Below are 19151 nucleotides of genomic sequence, written 5' to 3' on the forward strand. Positions count from 1 at the left end.
AAGTCCACCTGTTTGTTCCCTTACCCATGTAGTGAGGGTACCTGATGCTTCTGAGATGAGTCTTTCATGCTTTTGAAGAACATGTGATCCGTAATATTTTTCCACACTGTCTCTTCAGTAAGGATCTACCAAGAGAAGGAAATAGCAGACACCAGAGATGATGGCTCTGTTAGGTAGTTACAATAGGAAACAGGAGTCCAGAATGGCGGTGGCTAAAAGACAAGGAAGGGAAAAGCCCACGAAAATAGAACAAAGGAAGGTCCAAGGACCTGAGTGAGGACCTCAGGTAGAACAAACAGCACTCCTGGCTGGCCCAATTTACATAGGGCAGGCCCAGGGGAAGGAAAAAACATAAAAAGAGGTGCCAAAGGGCCGGGGGTCTCTCACTTTTCCGCCTGCGCGCACTCGCTCGCTCTCTTTGCATCTTTTGGGTCGTCATGCCCTCATGCCTCAAGGATGTATTTTCTTCTTTTTTTCTAAATAAAACTGATCTGTCTGAGAACTATAACATGGACTGTCTGAAAGCTGTGACAGGCCAAGGGCTTTAACGTCCATCGCTTCAAATTTTTGTTGTGATGAGACAGAACCGAGGAGATTACACTCCTCTGACAGCTCCATCCTTTCAGATATCCCATGAGCCCCCAAAAATCTCTTCCATATTTGTGTTTGATTGTGGCAAAGTCTAAGATCCATTATCAAATCAAATGAAAACAGGAGGTAGGAATGTGGCAAGTAGATTATCTGCGTGGCCGAAGACAGAGGCAGCCTGGGTCACCAGCCTTCTCTTCTGTTTATGGCTGTTCCTCGCCACCACAGCAAGAAGCCGGATGCATGGCAGTTAGCTCTGAAGTTCATAGAGAAAAGCTGGGAGAAGATGAGGGAGGAGAGCTTTAAGTCAACACAGAGAAACATCACTTGAGTGTGTTTGCTACCCTCAGAGAAGGAGCCATAGGACCTGGGAAATTTTCAGCCATTGCTTCTCAAGGGTAGAACGCTGGGGGCAGGGGTTCTCACAGTTCATTCATTCAACAATTTTTGTACACTTACTATGTGCCAGATACAATGGGGACCAGGTAGATACATGCTAGCTTTATACAGCTGACGTTCTGGACATCTCTGAGCTAATAGGTTCTCAGTGAACACTGTTCTTGTCCTTGAGAATTCTGAACCAGTTAAGAAATAAGACACAGAAAACAGACAAGTTGTATGGAGCATGTCACTTCAAATCCACAGTCAAAGGGGTCTACTCTGCCCCTAAATTGGACAGGATTATCCAGTCTCCATGAGAACCACAGGACAACCACAGCCTTCCCTTGCTTGTCAGATGAGGCGGTCGAGGTCTCAGCTCTCTGGCAACTTAACGTATGATTCGGGGAAGACAGACCATACACAAGTTAGCACATAAACAAAGTCATTTCAGAGTGATAGACACTGAAGAGAATAAACAGGGACGTATGAGAGGAGGATTAGTGGGGGTAGGTGGTGAAGAGAACCTACTTTAGAAAGGGTGATGGGCAAAGGCTAAAAGGGTGATAACTAGCCAGCCATAGAAAGACCTGGACAGAGCCAGAAAGTGCAAAGGCCCTGGGGTGCAATAAGCTTTGTGTGTTCCCGGGATGTATGCTATGACATCTATGTCATCCACTTAAAATGGATTTAACTCCCCGGGGAAGGAACCCCAGAATAGGCCACAAAATAGAAAGGTCAGGCTCTGTTAGCCAGTGGAATGTCAGATGCAAGCTCTTAACAGACCATTACCTTGCTTTGCTCTCAAGCCACCCTGCTCCCAGACTTAGCACCAGTTCCTGGTTTACTCTTCCTTCAGCCCTCATTGCAAACTAGAGCAATTACTCAAAGCTAATTTTGTCCCTGAACTAAGATCTATTTTTGTCTGGATCCCAGTTTTCCTGGGCATAAATGACCTGTGCATTTAAAAGGGGCTTACATTAATGTACAATAGCCCAGGTTTCTCTGGCTTTTTATACCTCCCTGCTAAATCAACTCTCCGCAGAATTCCTGTCTGTATTTTTAGATGTTTTTCACATGCTCACACGAAAGTCTAATCTTCTGTTAACATGTGCAAGCCTGGCTTCTGCTTCCAATGGACTCTAGGATAACTACCAGGCACCCCCATGCTGATTCTCAACCCCACCACCATCTCTTGCCAGATCCCACCAGTTTCTCTAAGCCCCATCATCAATCCACTAGAGCCCTCAATGCACAAAAGCTCTGTCACTAGGTCTTGTTTCTTTAAAAACAATACAGTGTACAACTTAGTGATTTTTAGTATATTCACAACGTTATACAATCATCACCACTATTTAATTCCAATAAATTCTCACCACCCCTAAAAAAAAAATCCCACACCTATTAGCAGTCACTCACCACCCCTTTTCCTCTCAGATCCTGGCAACCACTAACCTGTTTTCTGGGTCTATCAGTTATTGTTGGCAACAGCTAATCTGTTTTCTGGGGCTATCAGTTTCTCTTGGGAAATCTGTATGCAGGTCAGGAAGCAACAGTTAGAACCAGACACAGAACAACAGACTGGTTCCAAATAGGAAAAGGAGTACGTCAAGGCTATATATTGTCACCCTGCTTATTTAACTTATATGCAGAGTACATCATGAGAAACACTGGGCTGGAGGAAGCACAAGCTGGAATCAAGATTGCCATGAGAAATATCAATAACCTCAGATATGCAGATGACACCACCCTCATGGCAGAAAGTGAAGAACTAAAGAGCCTCTTGATGAAAGTGAAAGAGGAGAGTGAAAAAGTTGACTTAAAGCTCACCATTCAGAAAACTAAGATCATGGCATCCACCCTATCACTTCATGGCAAATAGATGGGGAAACAGTGGAAACAATGGCTGACGTTATTTTGGGGGGCTCCAAAATCACTGCAGATGGTGACTGTGGCCATGAAATTAAAAGATGCTTACTCCTTGGCAGGAAAGTTATGACCAACCTAGAAAGCATATTAAAAGGCAGAGACATTACTTTGCCAACAAAGGTTCGTCTAGTCAGGGCTATGGTTTTTCCAGTAGTCATGTATGGATGTGACAGTTGGAATATAAAGAAAGCTGAGCACCGAAGAATTGATGCTTTTGAACTGTGGTGCTGGAGAAGACTCCTGAGAAGCCCTTGGACTGCAAGGAGATCCAACCAGTCCATCCTGAAGGAGATCAGTTCTGTGTTCATTGGAAGGACTGATGCTGAAGCTGAAACTCCAATACTTTGGCCACTTGATGTGAAGAACTGACTCATTTGAAAAGACCCTGATGCTGGGAAAGATTGAAGGCGGGAGGAGAAGGGGAAAACAGAGGATGAGATGGTTGATTGGCATCACCGACTCGGTGAACATGAGTTTGGGTAAACTCCAGGAATTGGTGATGGACAGGGAGGCCTGGTGTGCTGCAGTTCATGGGGTCGCAAAGAGTCAGACATGACTGACAACTGAATTGATCAGTTATTGTGGTTATTTCACATAAATGGAATCATACAATATGTGATCTTTCGTGTTTGGCTTTGTCAGGGAATGGAAATTTCCCCCCTCTATCCCTCTTGAGTTCTTGTGGCTGGCCTAATAATAAAATTGACACAAGACAAAATAAAAAGAGACAAATTTTAATTTGTGTGCACAGAGGTCTTTAGAAGAGGACCAAAGAAGTGGCCAAAGCAAGGCAGCTTTTATATCAGACAAACCGTAAATTTGTGAGAATGCAGCAGGACAAAGAAACCGTGGTTTGGGGTGCTCAGTTAGTGAAGAATCTGAACAGGATTTTGGCTTGGGTGGTAAATTTTAAAAGTAGCAGAGTTTGTTTATACAAGCTTCTCAGCCTGAATTCCCTGTATCTGTCAATAAGGGCATCTTTCTACCTCCAGATGGAGAGCCTGCACCTTCCACGTGAGTTTTATTTCCTGCTTACAGGGAGACAGAAAGGGGGGTCAAAGGGTCCCTCTTGCATTGACCATTTCTTTAGTAACTTTAATTCAAAATTAACCATTATGCCATTAAAACATGTTTTAGGCTGGCCTGCCCTGGGCCCCAGCAGCTTCTTTGACTCAGTGCAGTGTTTTCAAGGTTCATTCACACTGTAGCTTATGTCAGCACTTCCTTCTTTTTAATACTGAATATACCACATTTTGGGTTTTATTCACTTTGTTGTTGGACATTTTGGGCTGATTCCATTTTGGAGGCTGTTGTGAATAATGCTGCTGTGAATATTCACATACACCTTCTATGTGAACATAGGCTTCCTATTTTCTTGGGCATATACCTAAGAGTGGAATTGCTGGGTTGTATAGTAATTCTGTTTAACTTTTTAAGAATCTGCCAGCCTGTTTCTAAAGCCACTGCACCACTTTACTTTCCCACCAGCAGTGTCTGAAGGTTCCAGTTTCTCAGTAATGCTTGCCACTGCCTGTCTTCACCGTTCTGGCCATTCTAGCAGGTATCTTGTTGTGATTTGCATTTCCCTAAAGACTAATGCCTCTTGATGAAAGTGAAAGAGGAGAGTGAAAAAGTTGACTTAAAGCTTAACATTCAGAAAACTAAGATCATGGCATCTGGTCCCATCACCTCATGGGAAATAGATCGGGAGACAGTGGAAACAGTATCAGACTTTATTTGGGGGGGCTCCAAAATCACTGCGGATGGTGACTGCAGCCGTGAAATTAAAAGACGCTCACTTCTTGGAAGGAAAGTTATGAACAACCTAGACAGCACATTAAAAAGCAGAGACATTACTTTGCCAACAAAGGTCCATCTGGTCAAGGCTATGGTTTTTCCAGTGGTCATGTATGGATGTGAGAGTTGGACTGTGAAGAAAGCTGAGCACCGAAAAATTGATGCTTTTGAACTGTGGTGTTGGAGAAGACTGTTGAGAGTCCCTTGGACTGCAAGGAGATCCAACCAGTCCATCCTAAAGGAGATCAGTCCTGAGTGTTCATTGGAAGGACTGATGCTGAAGCTGAAACTCCAATACTTTGGCCACCTCATGCAAAGAGTTGACTCGTTGGAAAAGACTCTGATGCTGGGAGGGATTGGAGGCAGGAGGAGAAGAGGGCGACAGAGGATGAGGTGGCTAGATGGCATCACCGACTCGATGGGCATGAGTTTGAGTAAACTCCAGGAGTTGGTGATGGACAGGGAAGCCTGGCGTGCTGCGATTCATGGAGTCGCAAAGAGTCGGACACGACTGAGCGACTGAACTGACTGAAAGACTAATGAGACTGAGCATCTTTTCTTGTGCTTATTGGCTATTTGTATATCTTATTTGGAGAGCTTTTTATTCACATTCTTTGCCCATTTTAAATTGTCTTTTTCTTGCTGAGTTGTAAGAGTTCTTGGTGTATTCTGCATATGAGTCCCTTATCAGATTTCTAACTTGCAAATCTTTTCTTTGGTGGATAGTCTGGGCCTTGCTTCTTTCACTTGCTTTGTGAAACTTGTTGCAGGGAATTAACTGTGTGTTCCAAAGTTTTTAGGGAAACCCTACCTTTTTTTTTTTGCTTGTAGCCTCTCTTTCCTTTGGTTTGCCATTTGAACCCTAGGCTGGCAGTAGATTTCAAAGGTAGGCACTGAGTGGGTCCAGGCTCTGCACTCAACTCTGGATTCTAATGTCGGCTCTATTCCTTCAACTAACTTCTCTGGGCCTGGGTTTCCCCACCTCTCCAACAGGAATGTTAATGCAGACCTCTCTACATTGTTCTCAGAATTGCATGAGATGATGCTGGGCCCTTTTATACTCTTCTCAATAAAGCCCCACCAGCAACCTGTGTTGTAGGTACTATCATCCCCATTTTACAGAGGAGGAAAACAGATTCAGATTCATCCCTCCAAAGCTTTATTCTCCTTTGGGTTCATGGCATCCCACTCCAGTATTCTTGCCTGGAGAATTTCATGGACAGAGGAGCCTGGGGGGCTACAGTCCATGGGATCGCAGAGTTGAACACGACTGAGTGACTAACACATACTTAGTTCAGTTCAGTTCAGTCGTGTCCGACTCCCTGCAACCCCATGAACTGCAGCACGCCAGGCCTCCCTGTCCATCACCAGCTCCCAGAGTTTACCCAAACTCATGTCCATTGAGTCGGTGATACCATCCAACCATCTCATCCTCTGTCGTCCCCTTCTCCTCCTGCACTCAATCTTTCCCAGCATCAGGGTCTTTTCCAGTGAGTCAGTTCTTTGCATCAGGTGGCCAAAATATTGGAGTTTCAGCTTCAATATCAGTCCTTCCAGTGAACACCCAGGACTGATCTCCTTTAAGATGGACCTGTTGGATCTCCTGGCAGTCCAAGGGACTCTCAAGAGTCTCCTCCAACACCACAGTTCAAAAGCATCAATTCTTTGGCACTTAGCTTTCTTGATAGTCCAACTCTCACATCCATACATGACCACTGGAAAAATCATAGCCTTGACTAGACAGACCTTTGTTGGCAAAGTAATGTCTCTGCCTTTTAATATGCTGTCTAGGTTGGTCATAACTCTCCTTCCAAGGAGTAAGCATCTTTTACTTATTTACTTACTTACTGCCATATTAAAGATCTGTCTGTCTGTTGTATAACATCTGTAATAAAATCGGGTGGAGCACAGTTCACATACACACATACAAATACTGGGAGGGTGGCCTCCATTTAGGTGAAGAATTGTCAGTGACTCTGACTTATGACGTAAAGGCTAAAGGACTAAAATTCCTTCACAAATGTTGACCTCAAGCTGAAAATTCCTTCTTCTGGTCATTCAGACAGCAAACCTGTGTCTGCCATTCTAGGGCAGAAGCCCACCCTTCAGAACTCTGACACGGAAAGTTAGATGACTCAGTTTACCCTTTGTTCTGCCAGCACCAAAATAACAGGTTGCCTTGGTCAGAAAATTATGCTGGTCGATTGTTTTGTTTTGGTGTCTGTTTTGCTTTGCTGGTGGATTTGTTTGGTTTTTTGACCCCATCAAAGGGAACTAAAGGAGTACTAAGTGTCCTCCTTTAGGCACCTGGAAATGGAGTGGTGAGTAAAGAGAGACATGGTGTCCGCCCTGGTGGAGCTCACAGTTAGAAATACTCAACACGGCCACAAGCAGCAGAGTGAGTAGCCCTGAGCCACACCAAGAGCTGTGTACTAGTAAGAGAAGAATTCATTGTGATGTTGGGAACTGCAATTCAGGTGACACAGATTCAGACAAAACTGGAAGAATGTTCCAGGGAAGAGAAAGACTCAGGGGCTTGTAAAGGGAAAAGCCACAAGGTTGTTAAAGTGGTCTGGAAGGGGTTAGGATTGATTCTGACACAGAAAAGGAAATACCTTTTCCAGGTGGGATGGACTGACATGAATTATTTTAGGGTAAGGGCCTGATAAGTATCCAGAGTTTCTGGAACAGCAGGGAGGTGAAAACAAATGAGCTATTAAATACACTTTGGTAGGGTTCCCATTCCCTTACCCAACTTTTCTCCTTCTTGGTTTTGCCCAGCATTAAGGAAAAAAGACCAGTAAAAATCCAAAGTTCTGCTGTTAAGTCCCCTTCTTCCTTGGTACGGCTCAGAAGGCACATTTCTGTTACTGGGACTGGTAACCAAGTGGGGCCTCAGCTGTCACTGATGCCTCAGTGGGAAGTTGCTCTTCTGGAAAGCTCCTGATGTCTGATAGTGGTCTGTGATCAGAGGGCATAAATCATGTGTGGGGTATGGGACCAGAAGCCCCTGAGTGGCCCCCCATCATTGACGCCCCTTGCCTTCCAAAGGAGAGACTTTGTGGCCTTCTGTGGCCTTCAAGTTCTGGCCCCGACAAGGTTCTCCAGGAGCCCTCCTCCCTGTTCACCTCCCCCACCCTACCCCCCGCCGCCTTTCCTGGCCTCCATCCTCGTCTAGGTCATTTCCTCTGCTGGGAGCCCTCTCCTCTGTCCATCTCATGTGGCCAGTGACTTCTCATTCTTCCTGTCTCAGCTTACATGTCAACTTCCTCAGGGCAGCCTTCTCAGGTCACCCCATCCTAAGTCTGTCCCCTGACCTAGGCTCTGACTCAGCCCTGGTCTGTTTCCTTCGGGGCTCCAGAAAAGGAAGATCAAAATGGAGTTGATATTGCTAAGAAAGCTCTTGAAAATGAAGCCAGGGGAGCCACTGAGGAAGTGTGACTCCTGCATGTTAGGTCAGGGCCTAGCATAGAATAGGCACTCCATAAATATTAACTATATTTATTTTAGCTATTTAGTTTAATAAAATTAACTACTTTATGTTAACTAATTTATTTTAGCATGATAATTCATATAACTATAGTTAAAGTTATGACTATATATTATTTTATAAATATGTAAATGATAAAATATAAATATATAAATAACTATATATTATTATTATTATGTTCATTATTATAACATAATCCCTGGCTTCACCTCCAGCCTTATCTTATACTCCCCTTCCTCTCTCCCCTCGCCTACTTTTCATGCCTACATTTCAGTCACATTGGATTTTCTTTAGTACCTTCAGCAGAAAAATAATTTCCCTCTCACATTTGCTGTTTTCTCTGCTGGGCATCTTCTCCCTTTTTGCAGATCTGGCTCCTTCTCAGGTCTTCAGGTCTTGACACCTGCCCCAACTTGAGGGAGAGCTTCCTCCCACCATCCCATTTTTCTTACCTTAGTAATATTCTGTATTCTTGTTTACTTGCATGTTTTGTTGTTGTTCAGTCACTTAGTCATGCCTGACTCTCTGTGACCCCTGGATTGCAGCATACCAGGGTTCCCTGTCCTTCATTGTCTCCCAGAACTTACTCAAACTCATGTCCATTGAGTTTCTCATCCTCTCATCCTGCTTCTCCTCCTGCCCTCAATCTTCCCAGAATCAGGGTCTTTTCCAATGTGTCAGCTCTTCACATCAGGTAGCCAATGTATTGGAGCTTCAGCATCAGTCCTTCCAATGAATATTCAAGATTAATTTCCTTTAAGATTGACTGGTTTGATCTCCTGGCTGTCCAAGGGACTCTCAAGAGTCTTCTGCAACACCACAGTTCTGAAGCATCAATTCTTTGATGCTCAGCCTTCTTTATGGTCCAACTCTCACATCCATACATGACTCCTAGAAAAACTGTAACTTTGACTATACAGACCTTTGTTGGCAGGATGATTTCTCTGCTTTTTAATATGCTGTGTAGGTTTATCATAGCTTTTCTTCCAAGGAGCAAGTGTCTTTTAACTTTGTGGCTGCAGTCACCATCCACAGTGATTTTGGAGCCCAAGAAAATTCCATGTTTAAGTATTTCATTTTCAGTCTTTACCAAAATGTAAGCTCCATGAGGGCAGGAAATGTGCCTGGCGCATAATTGATGCTTAGTAAATAGTTTTTGAATGAGTGAATGACTGGATGAATGAATGAATGGCTGTCCATCCAGGACAGTGGTTCTCAACTCTTCTCACAATGACCCAAGAAGCTTTTCAAAAAATACTGATGTTGAAGTCTCATCCCCAGAGATCCTGATTCAGTTGATCTGGGGTGGGGCTTGGGCACAGGAATTTTCATGGGCATTTTGGGAACATAGGTGATTCTAAGATACGGCCACCAGTATAAAGAATGTTAAACATATCCATTTAGAGAGTTTCATCTGAGATCTTCACCTGACAGCCACCCCATAGGTGATGCTGTCTCATCCAATATCATGTGAGATGCAGCAAGAGCTCTGCTCTAAAGACCAGAGGGAATGGACAAAGTACTCTTCATATTTTCCTGGCTCAGGACAGGAGATCAACTTTGTCATTGACATAAAGTGTCACAGAGTCCCAGAACATGGGACCCATTGGTGTTCAATGCCAGTTATTAAAATTTACGGAATTTTTCTGGGTGTCTGCTTCTTGGAAATGTGGCTTCCAGCTATTACCTGTACCTTCTGACAGATGGCCAGGAGGCTTGGCTGCATGGCCTCACAGCATAGTCTTGCTGGTCCCTGCTGCAGCCTTCTTGTGGTTGGGCATAGAGACAATCATCCTCATTTCTGGCTCCCAAACAACTTTCCTGCCAGGGTATTTGCATATCATGTGTCCATCCAGGGAAGGGACGTATAAACAAGCTTGAAATTACCAGATGCAGTGAGCATGACATCACTAGTATTTACTACAGGAGAAAGGAACTTGGCCACTTTTCTGTTCCCAAACGTGACCTTTGCTGGTTCAAGGCAGCTGACCAAGACCTGAAAGCTCTTTTTAGGTTTTGTAATGACTGTTACATTTTGCCAGCATAAGCCCAGCCTCACAGAAAAGGGAAGAACCACTGCTGGGGACTCTTGAGGCCTTATAAAATATTTGAGGACAACCATTTTTTCTACATGCTGACAAATATTCATTTGACTCACAATGGAATGATAAGAGCTGAAAAGAATCTAAAGGTCTTTCTTTTTAACCTACTCTGCATGGTGAACGGAGACTGCAAATTGCTATTTAGCACCTTAAAATAAAGGTACTTGGTTTATGAAATTATGAGGAAGTGTCACAGCCTGGAAGTGAACTCTGGGCAATATCCAAATGCCACAAATCTAAATTAAAAGACAACAGACTTGGACATGAGAAAGGGTGTGACTTACAAAGGGTAACATGAGAGAATTTCTTCTTTTTTAAATTGAAATATAGTTGATTTTAAATGTTATGTTAATTTCTACTGTTCAACACAGTGATTCAGTTACATATATATATATGTACATTCTTTTAAAATATTCTTTTCCATATGGCTTATCATAGGATATTGAATACAGTTCTCTTTGCTATACAGTAGGACCTTGCTGTTTATCCATTTTATATATAAAAGCTTACATCTGCTAACCCCAAACTCCCACCTCATCCCTCCCCCAATGGCCACCCCCTTGGCAACCTGTTCTCTGTTCGTGAGTCTGTTTTTGTTTCATAGAGAGGTTCATTTGTGTCATATTTTAGATTCCACGTATAAGTGATTTACTTTTTGTGACTTACTTCACTTAGTATGATAATCCTGGTTGTACTCTTGTTATTGTGAATGGCATTATTTTGTTTTTTATGGCTGAGGAGTGGTCCATTGGATATAAACGTATGGCATCTTTATCTGTTCCTCTGTTGAGGGACATTTAGGTTGTTTCCATGTCTTGTCTATTGTGACTGGTGCTGCTATGAACATAGGGGTGCATCTATCTTTTTGGAATTATAGTTTTGTCCAGATATATGCCCAGGATTGGGATTGCTGGATGGTATGGCAGTTCCATTTTTAGTTTTCTGAGGAACCTCCATATTGTTTTCCATAGTGGCTTCACCAACTTACATTTCCACCAAAGTGTAGGAGGGTTCCCTTTTCTCTATACCCTTCATGAAAGAATTTCTTTATGGCAATAGTCACTCCAATCTGCAGGCGACAAAATTTCATACAGCTATACACATACCCCAAAACAACAACAACAACAAAGAGTGCATGTGAAAACTGGTAAAATCTGAATAAGGTCTATAACTGAGTTAATAATATCAACCAATGTCAATTTCCTGGTTTTGACCAAGTACTGTGGTTACTTAAGATATCATCATTAGCCAAAGCTTGGTGAAAGGTACAAGGGAACTCCTAGTACTATATTTGTAACTTTTTATGAACCCTAAACTATATCATAATAAAATATATAATTTAGGGGAAAAAGACAATGGGCCAGGAAAAACTGGGAGAGAATTTTGCAACATACATAATACATTATATTATTTTCTGTGCTATTCTTAGAGTGACTGTTGTCATATGTGACTATTGAGTATTTGAAATAGCACCACAGATTTTAATGATAAAAGTTTGGACATGTTGGGTTAAATAAAATATTATTAAAGTTAATTTTACCTCTTTAATGTGGCTACTAGAAAAGATTTTTATTTTTACTGCACTGGGTCTTTGTTGCTGCATGCAGGCTTCCTCCAGTCGTGGAGAGTGGGGGCTACTCTAGTTGCAGTGCCTGGGCTCCTCATTGCAGAGCATGGGCTGTAGGGCACTCAGGCTTCAGCATTTGCAGCCCATGGACCCTGTAGTTGAAGCTCACAGGCTCCAGTACATGGGCTTAGTTGCCTTGCAGCATGTGGAATCTTCCCATACCAGGGATCGAACCCTCATCCCCTGCATTGACAGGTGGATTCTTTACCAGTGGACCACCAAGGATGTCCAGAAAATTTTGAATTAGGTGTGTGGTCCCCATTATGTTTCTATTGCATGGTGCTGACCTGTAATATGTAAAAAGTTTCTGCAAATATATAATTATCAGACAAATTAATAGACAACTAGACAAAAAGTTGTTATAAGTATAAAACTCATTAAGAAGAAATACATTTGGGACTTCCCTGGTGGCTCAGTGGTAAAGAATCCACCTGCCGATGCAGGAGACACAGGTTTGATCCCTGATCTAGGAAGATGTCACATGCCACAGAGCAACTGAGCTTGTGTGCCACAACTATTGAGCCTGTGCTCTAGATCTCAGGAGCTGCAACTCCTGAGCCCACACACTGCAGCTACTGAAACCTGTGTGTCCTAGAGCCCATGCTCCACAAAAAGAGAAGTCATCACAGTGAGAAGCCCATGCACTGCAACGAAGAGTAGCCCTGCTCACCACAACTAGAGAAAAGCCCATGCAACAACAAAGACCCAGCACAGTCAAAATTAAATAAATTCTGTATTAAGTTCAGTTGCTCAGTAGTGTCCAACTCTTTGCAACCCCATGAACCACAGCACCCCAGGCCTCCCTCTCCATCACCAACTCCCTGAATCCACCCAAACCCATGTCCATTGATCGGTGATGCCATCCAACCATTTCATTCTCTGTCGTCCCCTTTTCCTCCTGCCCTCAGTTTTTCCCAGCATCAGGCTCTTTTCCAATGAATCAGCTGTTCACATCAGTTGGCCAAAGTATTGGAGTTTCAGCTTCAACATCAGTCCTTCCAATGAACACCTAGGACTGATCTCCTTTAGGATGGACTGGTTGGATCTCCTTGCAGTCCAAGGGACTCTAAAGAGTCTTCTCCAACACCACAGTTCAAAAGCATCAATTCTTGGGCACTCAGCTTTCTTTATAGTCCAACTCTCACATCCATACATGACCACTGGAAAAACCATAGCCTTGACTAGATGGACCTTTGTTGACAAAATAATGTCTCTGCTTTTTAATATGCTGTCTAGGTTGGTCATAACTTTCCTTCCAAGGAGTAAGCATCTTTTTTTATCTTTTTCTTTTTTTTTTTTTTTAGCATCTTTTAATTTCATGACTGCAGTCACCATCCGCAGTGATTTTGAAGCCCAGAAAAATAAAGTCAGCCACTGTTTCCACTGTCCCCCCATCTATTTGCCATGAAGTGATGGGACCGAATGCCATGATCTTACTTTTCTGAATGTGGAGCTTTAGGCCAACTTTTTCACTCTCCTCTTTCACTTTCATCCAGAGGCCCTTTAGTTCTTCTTCACTTTCTGCCATAAGGGTGGTGTCATCTGCATATCTGAGGTTATTGATATTTCTCCTGGCAATCTTGATTCCAGCTTATGCTTCCTCCAGCCCAGCATTTCTCATGATGTACTCTGCATAAAAGTTAAATAAGCAGGGTGACAATATACAGCCTTGATGTACTCCTTTCCCGATTTGGAACCAGCGTGTTGTTCCATGTCCAGTTCTAACTATTGCTTCCTGACCTGCATATAGGTTTCTCAAGAGGCAGGTCAGGTGGTCTGGTATTCCCATCTCTTTCAGAATTTTCCACAGTTTATTGTGATCCACACAGTTGAAGGCTTTGGCATAGTCAATAAAGCAGAAATAGATGTTTTTCTGGAACTCTCTTGCTTTTTCGATGATCCAGTTTATGTTGGCAATTTGATCTCTGGTTCCTCTCCCTTTTCTAAAACCAGCTTGAACATCTGGAAGTTCACAGTTCATGTATTGCTGAAGCCTGGCTTGGAGAATTTTGAGCATTACTTTACTAGCATGTGAGATGAGTGCAATTGTGCAGTAGTTTGAGCATTCTTTGGCATTGCCTTTCTTTGGGACTGGAATGAAAACGGACCTTTTCCAGTCCTGTGGCCACTGCTGAGTTTTCCAAATTTGCTGGCATATTGAATGCATCACTTTCACAGCATCATCTTTCAGGATTTGAAATAGCTCAACTGGAATTCCATCACCTCCACTAGCTTTCCTGGTGTTTGGAAACTTTCTCTATTACGACTCCCTTCCCGGGATGGGTCTCCGTCCCTAGCTCTTTTGTCTCTCTTTTTATCTTTAATATTTTGTCCTACCTCCTTTCGAAGACAGTGGGCTGCTTTTCTGGGCGCCCGATGTCCTCTGCTAGCAATCAGAAGTTGTTTTGTGGAGTTTGCTCAGCGTTCAAATGTTCTTTTGATGAATTTGTAGGGGAGAAAGTGGTCTCCCCATCCTATTCCTCCGCCATCTTAGCTCCTCCCCCCCACCTCCACTAGCTTTGTTCGTAGTGATGCTTTCTAAGGCCCACTTGACTTCACATTCCAGGATGTCTGGCTCTAGGTGAGTGATCACACCATCGTGATTATCTGGGTCATGAAGATCTTTTTTGTACAGTTCTTCTGTGTATTCTTGCCACCTCTTCTTAATATCTCCTGCTTTACATTCCCATTAACAATATTTCTGTGTCCTTTCCTCCACAACCTTGCCAGCACTGTACGTTTGTTAATTCAACAAGTATTTATTGATCTCCAGGCACTGTATTAGTCACTTGGGAAAGTTTTAAATAAACTGATCTGAGAAGGCCTCTCTCAGAAGGTGATGTTTGAGTGGAAATCTGAACATGGCTCATCATAATAAAGAAGCGTTACTGTGAGTTTCTTTATCACCTGTTAAAACAGCAAAAATAGATTAATAGCATACAGTGTTGGCAAGGTTGTAGAGGAAAGGACGTAGAAATATTGTTAGTGGGAATGTAAATTTTGTACAGTTTTTCTGCAATGCAGTTTTACTCTATCTCCAAATATAAATATACCCTTTGACTCTGTAATCCCATTCCTAGGAATCCATCCTGAGAAGACACTCAATGTGTACAAAAATATATGAATGAGGGTGTCCGCTGCAGCGTATTATGTAATTGCCACAAACTTTAAATAGCTGAAATGTCTGTTGGTGAGGTGTGACCATTTAAGTGACTAGTACAAAGCCATTAAAAAGAGTGAGACAACTATGCTTGCAACTTTTATGTAAGTTTGAAGTTGTTTGAAAACAGAAAGTTACCCACCAAAAGTGAATCATGACAAACTAAAGTTTTTCCCCAAGAATCAAGGACAGTGCAACATTAGGAAGTTTATCAATGTACTTTAAGTCATGACTGGAGAAAGAAAACAGCAGTGAAACAGACCCAGAAGCACTCGCGTGGAAAGCCACCCCCACCCTGTAACAAGTGGTAAAAAGCAAGTTACAGAACATGAATAGTATGATACTATTCACATTTTTAACTAAAAGGAAAAGAAAAAAAGAAAAAGCAGAAAACTCTGAGAGAGAGAACCAAACTAGCTGTGTAACTTCAGGCAAATTATTTTAACTTCTCTGACTCAGTTTTCCCATCAGTAAAATGGAAACAAAACATCTGCCTCACAGGGTTGTTATGAGGACTGATGAAATAATCCTTGACAGGTGTCTGTCCCATAGTAAATACTCAGTATATGTTATCTGTTATCATTATGATTTTTGTCAAAGAAAAACTCAGAGGCCAAAACAATTAGAAAAGAAAAAAATTTTACTTGAAAAGAAATACAAGGAAGTCCAGCCTCAAAATGACCAGCCAGCCAAATACAAAGCACAGTAGTTAAAGGAAATGAATACAAAATTTCCAAGATTACCAGGTTTTCCATTCATCTATTTGTGATTTTTTTAAAAAAGGCAAAACAGTATCTTTCTCAAAAGATTGCATATCCACAAAGGAAGGGACCTGCGTTTAGGTATCCATGTCACAAAAGGCCAAGATGAAAGTGTCTGCAAAGCCTTACGGGAAATACTCAAGGTTTCAGTATTGGAAGGATGCAGGCTAACAGACTAACCTGTTGTTCTTGGTTTGTCTCAGTATACAAATTGCTGTTATTCATGAACTGTGGTGTGTGATGTGCTTAGTCAAATGAAACCAGGAGAAAGTGTCAGTTCTCCTTTCATATTATTCATGGGGGAAAACATCTAGAAGCAAATGTACTACCCTGTTATCTTTGGGAAATGGAATTGAGAGAAGACTTCCTATCTTACTATGTTTCTGTAGCATTCGGATACTTTACATGTTCATGCACTGCATTCAGAATTGATGAAAGAACTGAGACGATCATGTAAATTTAAGTATCAAAGTCATCCCTTGTTTCTTTATAGTTCTTCCATAGCAGATGGAATAGTTTGCTTTTTAAGCCCTTCAGAAAAAGATTTATAAACCATACATTTTCTCTAAAACGCATTCCCCCTGCTTCAATCTGTAGCATCTGCCAACAGACCTATATTAATACGCAATTCCAGTTGGGAGAGAAAAGAACTCCAGCCAATGAACTGAGGAGGGGGGGATTAATTCCTTCCTGCTCTATTGTTGTATGATGACCCTGAAGCCAGAGCCCCTCACCAGTGAAGTCCTTTAAAGTGAAATGTGAGAGTTCTAAAGTACCCCACCTTCATCCCTTCCCCCATATCCTTACATTTACCCAGCAGATTTACCCATGGGAAGCCCCTTCTCCAAGAACCAGAGGAAGAAAGGGATTCATAAGAGGATTCTTGGGAAGAAAAGAGTCTACAACTAATATTGAAAGAGGCTTTTCACCTGTTTTTTCAAGCTAACATGGACTCATTCCTGGGATGACTCAACGTCTCCTTTATGAGTCCCAGAGGGATGGTGAATTGCAAAGAAACGGGTTACATACAAGAGGCCAGACTGCTAACAGGTGATGAAGGTTGAACACGTGCCCCTTAGCCAGGTCACCAGTGTGGCTCTGCTGATCTGCAGCAGATAAGTGACCTGGGGAGCTCCCATCTCCCCTGAGCTCATGGGCAATGCCCAGATGTAGGTGTACCCTTCAACATGGCACACACTGGCTCTTCTTCCCACTTTCATTGTCACTGCTACTGAGAACACGAGACTGGGTTTTCATCCAAATAGCCAGGGGTTGACAATGTTTGGGGAGAGATTGGCAAGGAATGTCTCATTTTTTTGGTTTTTTCTTTTTTTTTTTCCTGGTTACGGCAGTGCAAGTATATCACCATGACTACTCTCAGAACTGGGTTTTTGAAGGTAGCATGATAGAATAATGATCAATTTAAGAGGGTCTGAATCTATATAATCTTAAACTGATTATGAACTCACAATTTGGGGTTCTAGGATTCTATGCAGTGACTTTAATTGTGAAGCCTCTAAAACAAAGTTTCCCAAACTTAGGTCCCCTGATTCTGTTCTAGCAAGGAATAGAGACTGATCACCTATAATTCTCATAAGTAGCCCAGATGATTCTGTTTCACCCCAAGGACCTCAGCTTTAGAAGAATAAAACAGACAGTGGCAATTCATAGTAAAACTTAATTTATTGAGCATAAATTATGTTCTGAACCAATGCTAACCACTTTGCATGCATTAACTCATTGGCCCCTCCAATATGAAGGAGATGTTATTACTATTGTCCCCAGTTTACAGATGAGGACCCTGAGGCTTAGAAAGCTTGATAGCTTGCTCTAATTCTCACAGCTGATAAGACAGGAAATCTGAACTCATATCTCTCTGTGTTTTAGAGCCCATGCTCCATGACACATTTTCTTGGGTTAAATCTTAAGATGGTGAACATCTTGACCTTGCACAATGTTAAGGATAGTTGTCTAGACCAAAGGTTTGCGACTTTGAGAAGGCTTTTTAAAAAATACTGTGGCAGCAACCCAAGTATCCATCAATGAATGAGTGGGTAAACAAAATGTGGTCTATCCATAAAATGAAATATTATTCAGCCTCAAAAAGGAAAGAAACTCTGACACATGCTACAACACAGATGAACCTTGAGGACATTATGCTTATTGAGATAAGCCAATCATAGAAGACAACCATTGTATGAGTCAACTCATATAAAATCCCTAGAGCAGTCAAATTCCATAGAGACAGGACACAGAATGGTGATTGCCAGGGGCTGGGGATGGGGAGGGGTGGTGGGAAGAGTGAGGAGTGAGTGTTTAATGAAAACAGTTTCAGTTTGAAATGACTAATAATGGTGATATTTGCACAACGTGAATGTACTTAGTGCCAATGAATTGTACACTCAGCAGTGGCAAATTTTATGTCAGGCACATTTTACCACAATTTCTATTTTGAAAAACTGGTGTCTGGCTTCTACACCAGTTAAATTGGAATCTCTCCAGAATAGGGCCAAGCCTTTGGCATTTGTTTTTAATACTATCCACGTGTTTCTGATGGGCACGCAGGGTTAAGAACTCCAGAATTCAGGACACAAGTTTCTGGAGTTCTCCCTGCCGGCAGTCCCTGGCATCATTTCAAGCTCTCACTCTTCCATTCACACAAGAGGCCCGAAAGCAAGACTAGCTGGGGAGGCAAGTCTCCCAGCCTGTTGCTGACTAAGGTGGCCCAGGTCCAAGAATTGATGGAAGGTTCCGGAAGCAGAAGGCTCTGTGGTTTACTGGGAGTTTCTCTGACTTGTAATTGTCTGTATATGCCTCATTCCCCTTCATAGTTCACGAAGAAGGGTGATTATTACTGAAGTGCTGTGCTTTCAGAGTCAAGAATAGATGTTCCCACAGAAACCTGCAATTCATGGCATGGATCGAATGATTCTGTCCGTAACTTACAAATGCAGATTTCCATTGTTTTTTGGGCTGCAGCACAGCTTTTGGGGGAGAGCTCAACAGTGGGAGTTATGATAAAGAGGGCTTATAAGAGAGAAGGGGGTAGCATCTGACCTTCAGCTCAGCAGCAAGGACTCTCTGAGCATCTCGCCTTTGCCTGGGGCTCTAGGATGCCATCAGTGAACTCATATTCTGGAGGAAAACAGATGTATTCATCACCCATTCAGCCAGTACAGATTTCTTGAGTTCCTACAATGGACCAGACATCTCTCCAAAGGGCACAGAAGATTCTGTGCCTTTGCACAAGGATACCATGTTGAAGCTAGTGATACCCTGGATCATGGGGAGGTCTGGGGAAACTCAGAGGAGAGAGCAG

General features: G+C 42.5%; 1 protein-coding gene across 2 annotated transcripts in view; it reads left to right on the forward strand.

The window, feature by feature from the left end:
- TMEM233 (transmembrane protein 233) overlaps positions 1–19151 on the forward strand; it is a 46020-nt gene that overhangs the window by 14481 nt on the left and 12388 nt on the right. The window lies entirely within an intron of this gene.

The sequence above is a fragment of the Cervus canadensis genome, chromosome 1 (genome assembly GCF_019320065.1).
Source record: "Cervus canadensis isolate Bull #8, Minnesota chromosome 1, ASM1932006v1, whole genome shotgun sequence".
NCBI lineage: Eukaryota > Metazoa > Chordata > Mammalia > Artiodactyla > Cervidae > Cervus > Cervus canadensis.